At 36.6% G+C, this 6000-nt stretch overlaps 1 pseudogene; it reads left to right on the top strand.

The window, feature by feature from the left end:
• The first annotated feature begins 707 nt into the window (after nt 1–707).
• On the top strand, nt 708–826 carry LOC120609554 (uncharacterized; annotated as a pseudogene).
• The last annotated feature ends 5174 nt before the right edge of the window (nt 827–6000 follow it).

Genomic DNA, 6000 nt, shown 5'->3' with positions numbered 1-6000 from the left:
TGCATGCACATACATAAATTATTTTCTGATGAGGCCTATTGAGGCTGTCAATCTACATGGCTCATACAGAGCTTTCTTAGACTTCTCAGAGGCCCTTCCATACCGAAAGCAAGAGCAAAAAGGAGACTCTTCTGCTTTGTTCTTGTGACTAGGGCACACCTGCTTTGGAGCTAATAGGATTCTGGGAAAAGGGAGACCTATATAAAGTCTGAGATGTCAGAGTTTCTAACACTCTTAAAAGGTTAGAGGCACACTTTTAAAGTGCTTCCCAGCCATTAGGGCCCCTTCTTCTTGCCCTGGCATGGGGCGATTGCCCCCTGAAGAATAGAATCTAACCAATAACATATTGTGGCCAATATAATTAGTTGCAGTTAGATGAATCTATTGCAAGCACCCATCTGCTTTGGCATTCTATTGGATGTGAATGAAAGCATTTTGAGTTCTATAAAATTATTTTATCCTTCAAAATTTTATAATGCATTTTGGTATTCTGGAATTTTTTGACACCAAATCTTAATACAACATATAAGATTAAAATGTACTTTAATCTACTAGGGATGGGGTAGGTATAATTTTTATTTTACTTCACACAAACTTATAAATACATATTTTCAATTTATAATAATAGAAAGATATGCAAATGAAGAGATAAGGAGAAGTGGGGAGAAGGGAACAGCTGGGGAGGCTGACTAAGAAAGAATGGATGGGTCTATGGCCATGCCACCCTGGACAAGCCTGATCCTGTCTGATCTTGGAAGCTAAGCAGGGTCGGGCCTGGTTAGTACTTGGATGGGAGGCCACCTAGGAAGACCAGGTGTTGTAGGTGTAAAAAATAAAAAATAAGGGATTGTAAGCTGACAAAGTTCTTACAATCTATGAAGTCAACCAAGAGTTGCCTCACCTAAAATAAATAAATAAATAAATAAATAAATAAATAAATAAATAAATAAATAAATACATACATACATACATACATAATAAAATTAAAAAATTAAAAATAAAAGAAATAATGGATGGGACAGTAGTCATATGGAGAGAAATTCTGAGGAAAAGCAGAGAGATATACAAAATGGATTTTTAAAGGATGTTTTCCTGTGGGTAGTGCAATGTAACCATCTCTTTTAGATGCTCACAGAAGAATAGTTTTAGCTACATATGTGGCAATATTTTTAGAGTTGGATGTTTGGTGTGCATTTTAATCTTGTTTGGAGGGGAAAGTAAACTGAGAATATAATAATTTCCTATAACTGTTCTCAGTGGTGCAAAGAGGGGACAGGAATACCCACACATATTTTCACAATACTGGCTGATATTTATTGGGCACCTACTATGTCCTAAATATTTTAGGGCTAAATATTTTAATGCATTTTCTCATTTAATCTCATAGCAACCTTATGAGGTAAAATTTCAGTCAAGGAATTGTCAGCATTGTACAGATGAAGAAACTGAAGCTAAGAAGTTAGTGATTTATCCAAGAGCCCCCAAACTGCCAAGAGAACAGGAATTCTCACCCATAAGCCATGCTGTCTCCCAGTGGCAGTGCACAGGAGACTCCCGTCCAAAGGATACCAATTAACAACCAGTGCTATCTGGGTCCATCTTTTTCAGCCAATTGTGATTCTATCTAACTTTATTGTTATCTAATGTACATTTAAAAAATCTTTTCCATGTCAATATTGAGTAAAAATTAATCTTTTGAAAGGAGTTAAATAAATCCCAACAGAGGTACGCATGGCTCTGCTAATCTTACTTTGCACATAGAGTTTGGAATCAGCCAAGAAATTTAAGAGACTAACAGTAAGAAGCTTTAATATTAAAGAATACTTTAATAATATATATGCCGATTCTCAGTCTACCACAAATCTTTTTTATCTCAAGCTTGTCAAAATATCAAAAGAAAGGGCTTAAGGAAAAAGAAAACAGACTTCTAGGTTTTTGGTTTTCTATCATTTTGGTGAATTGTGATGGTCTCTAGCAGACTAGAGTCTCTTCAGGATTACTAAAATAATTTTTCTGCTAGATAGATGAGGACCTTAATTAATAAAGTATCTGTTTATCAAGCAAGGACAAACCACATGAGTGAACCACAGATACTTATCTCCATTATAGAAAAGGATTATCAGCTGCTTTTAGGAGATTGTATATAGGAGACTATTCAATCTTTGGAAGGCAAGTTATTTATCTTTGTTTAATCTCTTTAGCAGATACCTCCAAAAAATTTTTTCAGTATCTTGCTGAAATCTAGATATCCTACGTTTATTTCATGTCTTTGACAGTGCCAAGGAATAGAGCTTTAAAGAGTTTTTTGTTTGCTTTTTTCCTTCAATGCCGAATTGATTTACTTGTAAGCAAGGGGACTCAGTAAAGAAATTCACTGGATTCACACACAGGCCAGTAAAGTTCAGAGGGGAGTAGTCATATTTTCTAAAGTATTAGAAATGGAGTTACCTGATTATGCTCTTTAAGTATTGAAAACATATCTGTGGATAAAAAAGGGGTTCTAGAGAAAGTAATCTCACAGGGTGATCAGATCATAAAGTCCAGGTCTTGGTGGGTAGTCACACCCTGGGCATTTAACTTCTTAGTAAAAAGGCTTCTCTTTGCCTTAAGCCAGCTTTGTCCATTTTGTCTGTGCATCTAGGTTAATGCTCCTTTGAAATGCTTCTTTTCAGATCCCTCCTTCTGAAATATGACCACCTAAAGAGAGCACATAATCTTCACTATCTTGCAGTCTGATCCCTGCTTTGCTTTTTCCCACGTTTATGTAATCTTCCTTACATTCCCTCCTTCTCCCTTTAATTTCAAATGCAGGGAAGAAGCTGTAAACTGCCATCCTGGGGGGAGCATTTGCGATCTCGCTTCCCAGCAATTGTTGTCAGTTTGGCTCAAATAAAATCTTATACAAATTCTTCACAGATTTGGATGTTCTTATGTCAACATACCCAAAGGATAGGGCAGAATGAATCCAGTGTTTAGTGTTGCCTGATATTTAAAGTTATTCATTGTCATTGGGCAGGAAGGCTTCAGTTATGGATGATGAGGATCTGCATGAGGGGCTCCTCAAGGTTCAGGTCATTCAACAGTTTTAGCTGGTTATAACCAGTTTTTGATGAAACACAGCATTTGGCTTTAATATCTCCTCAGTACTGCCGTAAATGAAGAATTTTCCCTTTAAAATAACAATTCTATATGAAATAAGAAATTGAGGTTAATATGACTTTATTTTTCTTTTTAGTCCATGTTGGCTTCTAACAATGATAGCTTTCTCATAAATTTCAAGTGTCAGTCAGAAATATCTGGTCTATTTTTTTTTTTTGTCTGAAGATTATAGTTTTTGGTTGAGAAAACTGGGATGTATTTAGAATTAAGTTGTTACCACTGCTTCAAATATTAAAGCTATTCCTTCATTGTCATCGTCATCATCGTCATCATCACCATCATCACCATCATCATCATTATCATCATTTTCCTCTGTATTTAACTTAAGCTCTCCATAGTACATTTCATATTTTTTAGTTCATTCTAACAGATTCTTATCATTTCTCCTAGTATCAGGAGTGTTTAGTCCCATTGAAGATGTCTAATGAGGGACTAAAGAGGCTTAAATGAAAGAGATAAAGGATCCTAGGATACTAGACTGTTGGAGCCAAAGGAAGATACTGAATTTTGTTGAGAAGATCTTATTTCCCATTAAAGTCATATTTTGAGGTATTGAGTGGTAAGATTTCAACCTATCTTATTTTGGGAGGGGACATAGTTCAAACCTTAACACATGCTAAGAAAGAAGCTATGTTTGGCAGTTTTGATACTTTAGACAAAGTGATTGGGGTAACTTCTTTAAATATCTATTATCTAGGCTCAGATCTGAAGGACCCATGAGCACAATAGCATTCTTGATTGGAAGAATGGTAAGTAAGTCACTGGTCAGAACAAGGCCTTTGCTCTTGCTTCAGTCATCAGAAATGTGGCCACTGCAGCTGGACCGTGGAGAAATGCGAGATGAAGAGAAAGGGGCAGGCAGGCTAGAGACAAGTCAGGCAGAGGAGTTGGAATTTATTTCAAGTGATTGGAAAGCTATCGAAAACCAGATCTGATTTATATTTTTAAAGATCATTTTGACTGTCATTTGGAGAACAGATTGTGGTGGAGCAAGAGTGCAAACAGGATCTATGCGTAGGATGCATTCTAAATTCTCCTTGAGATACAAAGAAATATGAGACGTAGACTTATCTTCAAGGACAGAGCAATATCGTTGGGGAAAACACAATTATATATTAACAAATATCTAACTGCGTAATATCCTACAAACTATATTTTACATGAATAATATTTATTTTCTGTGTGTGTGCATATATATATATATAGGAGATAGAGTGAGAGCGAGAGAGAGAGATTATTAGGTCAATATTGGAAACAAAAGAAGGCCACAAATGTGTAAAAAGGTTAGAATCAATTGGGCGAGAAAAATACGGGACAAATGGTAGAAATGGGTTCAGGGTATTGTGGGGGCATGAATAAAAAGTAGTCAATTCTATTGGATGGTCAAGAGAGGGAGACACCCTTTCAGACTCTTCAAAGATAAACAAGAGCTCATAGTTATCTGGCAAATAATTTGGAGGCCAGAAAGGGTAAGAAAAGGGAAAGGGATAGGGGAAAGCAGTACCAGGCAAAACAGAAGGCTTGAACGAAGGTCAACATGTGTGAGGAAGCAGGGCACATTTGAAGACTTTAAAACTTAGGTGGTCCAGAGCAAGCATTTAGAGAAAGACAAGATTTGGTGGAGATTTTTATTTTGTATGGCTTCCTAGGATATGTCTTGTCTACATGTGCGGAATCTGCCCGCTGTGTCAGTTGGGAGGCAGTCCCATCGTCCACTGTGAAAGCTCTTTCTGAACTTTGGAAGCTGGACTCGGGTGAAACTCTCTAGAGGGGACAGTGTCATCTAGTATCCAGTGGTGGTGGAGCTGGTGGTAGAGGCAGCAGTGGAGCCAGTGGCAATGCCCAATGTCCCTTGATGGTAATAGTCTCTCACTAACTGTTGTCCTTGTGGCAAGATTCTGAGCATGGTTCAAGCCACCCAGCTTCCCTTTTTCCTTCTGGCTTTCTAAGCTTTGTCCTTTAACTCTCCTGCTGATTCTGAGAACCACGTGAGTATTTCAGTATATATATATATTTCAGTACAAGTGAGCCTAAATTGGTGTCTTAGTTTCCCTCCAAACTCTCACTGTATACAGTGGAATAGAGTGGAGTTAGGCAGGAGTGAGTTGATAAAGGACCCTGCATGCCATCTTAAATATGGCAATGAGTAGCCCTTGAAGGCAATGAGTAGTCCTTGAAGAGTAATTTTTTTTAATCAAGCTTTTAATTTTAAGATAATGGTAGATTTTTGATAGAAATAATACAGCGACATCTTATGGACACTACCCTGCTTTTTTCAATGATGATATCTTGCATAACTACAGATATTGACATAGATACAGCCAAAATATTGACATATGTGCAGCCAAGATACAGAATATTTCCATCGTCACAAGAACTCCTTATGTTATCCTTTTATAGTCATACCTAATTTCTTCTTTTCTCCACCCTCTCTTTAACCTCTGACCACTAATGGAGTCTACACTTCTATAATATTGTCATTTCAAGATGTGCTATGTTGTTACATAAAAGGAATTTTACAATAAGTAACTTTTTGGGATCAACATTTTGTACTCAACATAATTTCCTGGAGATTATCCAGGTTGTTGCATATGCCAATAATTTGTTCATTTACATACGGAATAATATCCCATTTTTGTATGTATTACCGTTCGTTTAACCATTCACCCATTGAAGGACATCTGCACTGTTTCCAGTTTGGAACTATTATGAATAAAGCTGCTATAACATTTGTATATAAGTTGTATGAACATAAGTTTTCATTTCTCAGGGATAATTGCCCATTAGGACAATTGTTGCTTTGTATGATAGGTGTTTGTTTTTATAAGAAATTGTCAAATT

Source organism: Pteropus medius, unplaced genomic scaffold (assembly GCF_902729225.1).
Source record: "Pteropus medius unplaced genomic scaffold, Ma_sr-lr_union100, whole genome shotgun sequence".
NCBI classification, from domain to species: Eukaryota; Metazoa; Chordata; class Mammalia; order Chiroptera; family Pteropodidae; genus Pteropus; species Pteropus medius.
This window is presented reverse-complemented; position numbering and strand designations above follow the sequence as displayed.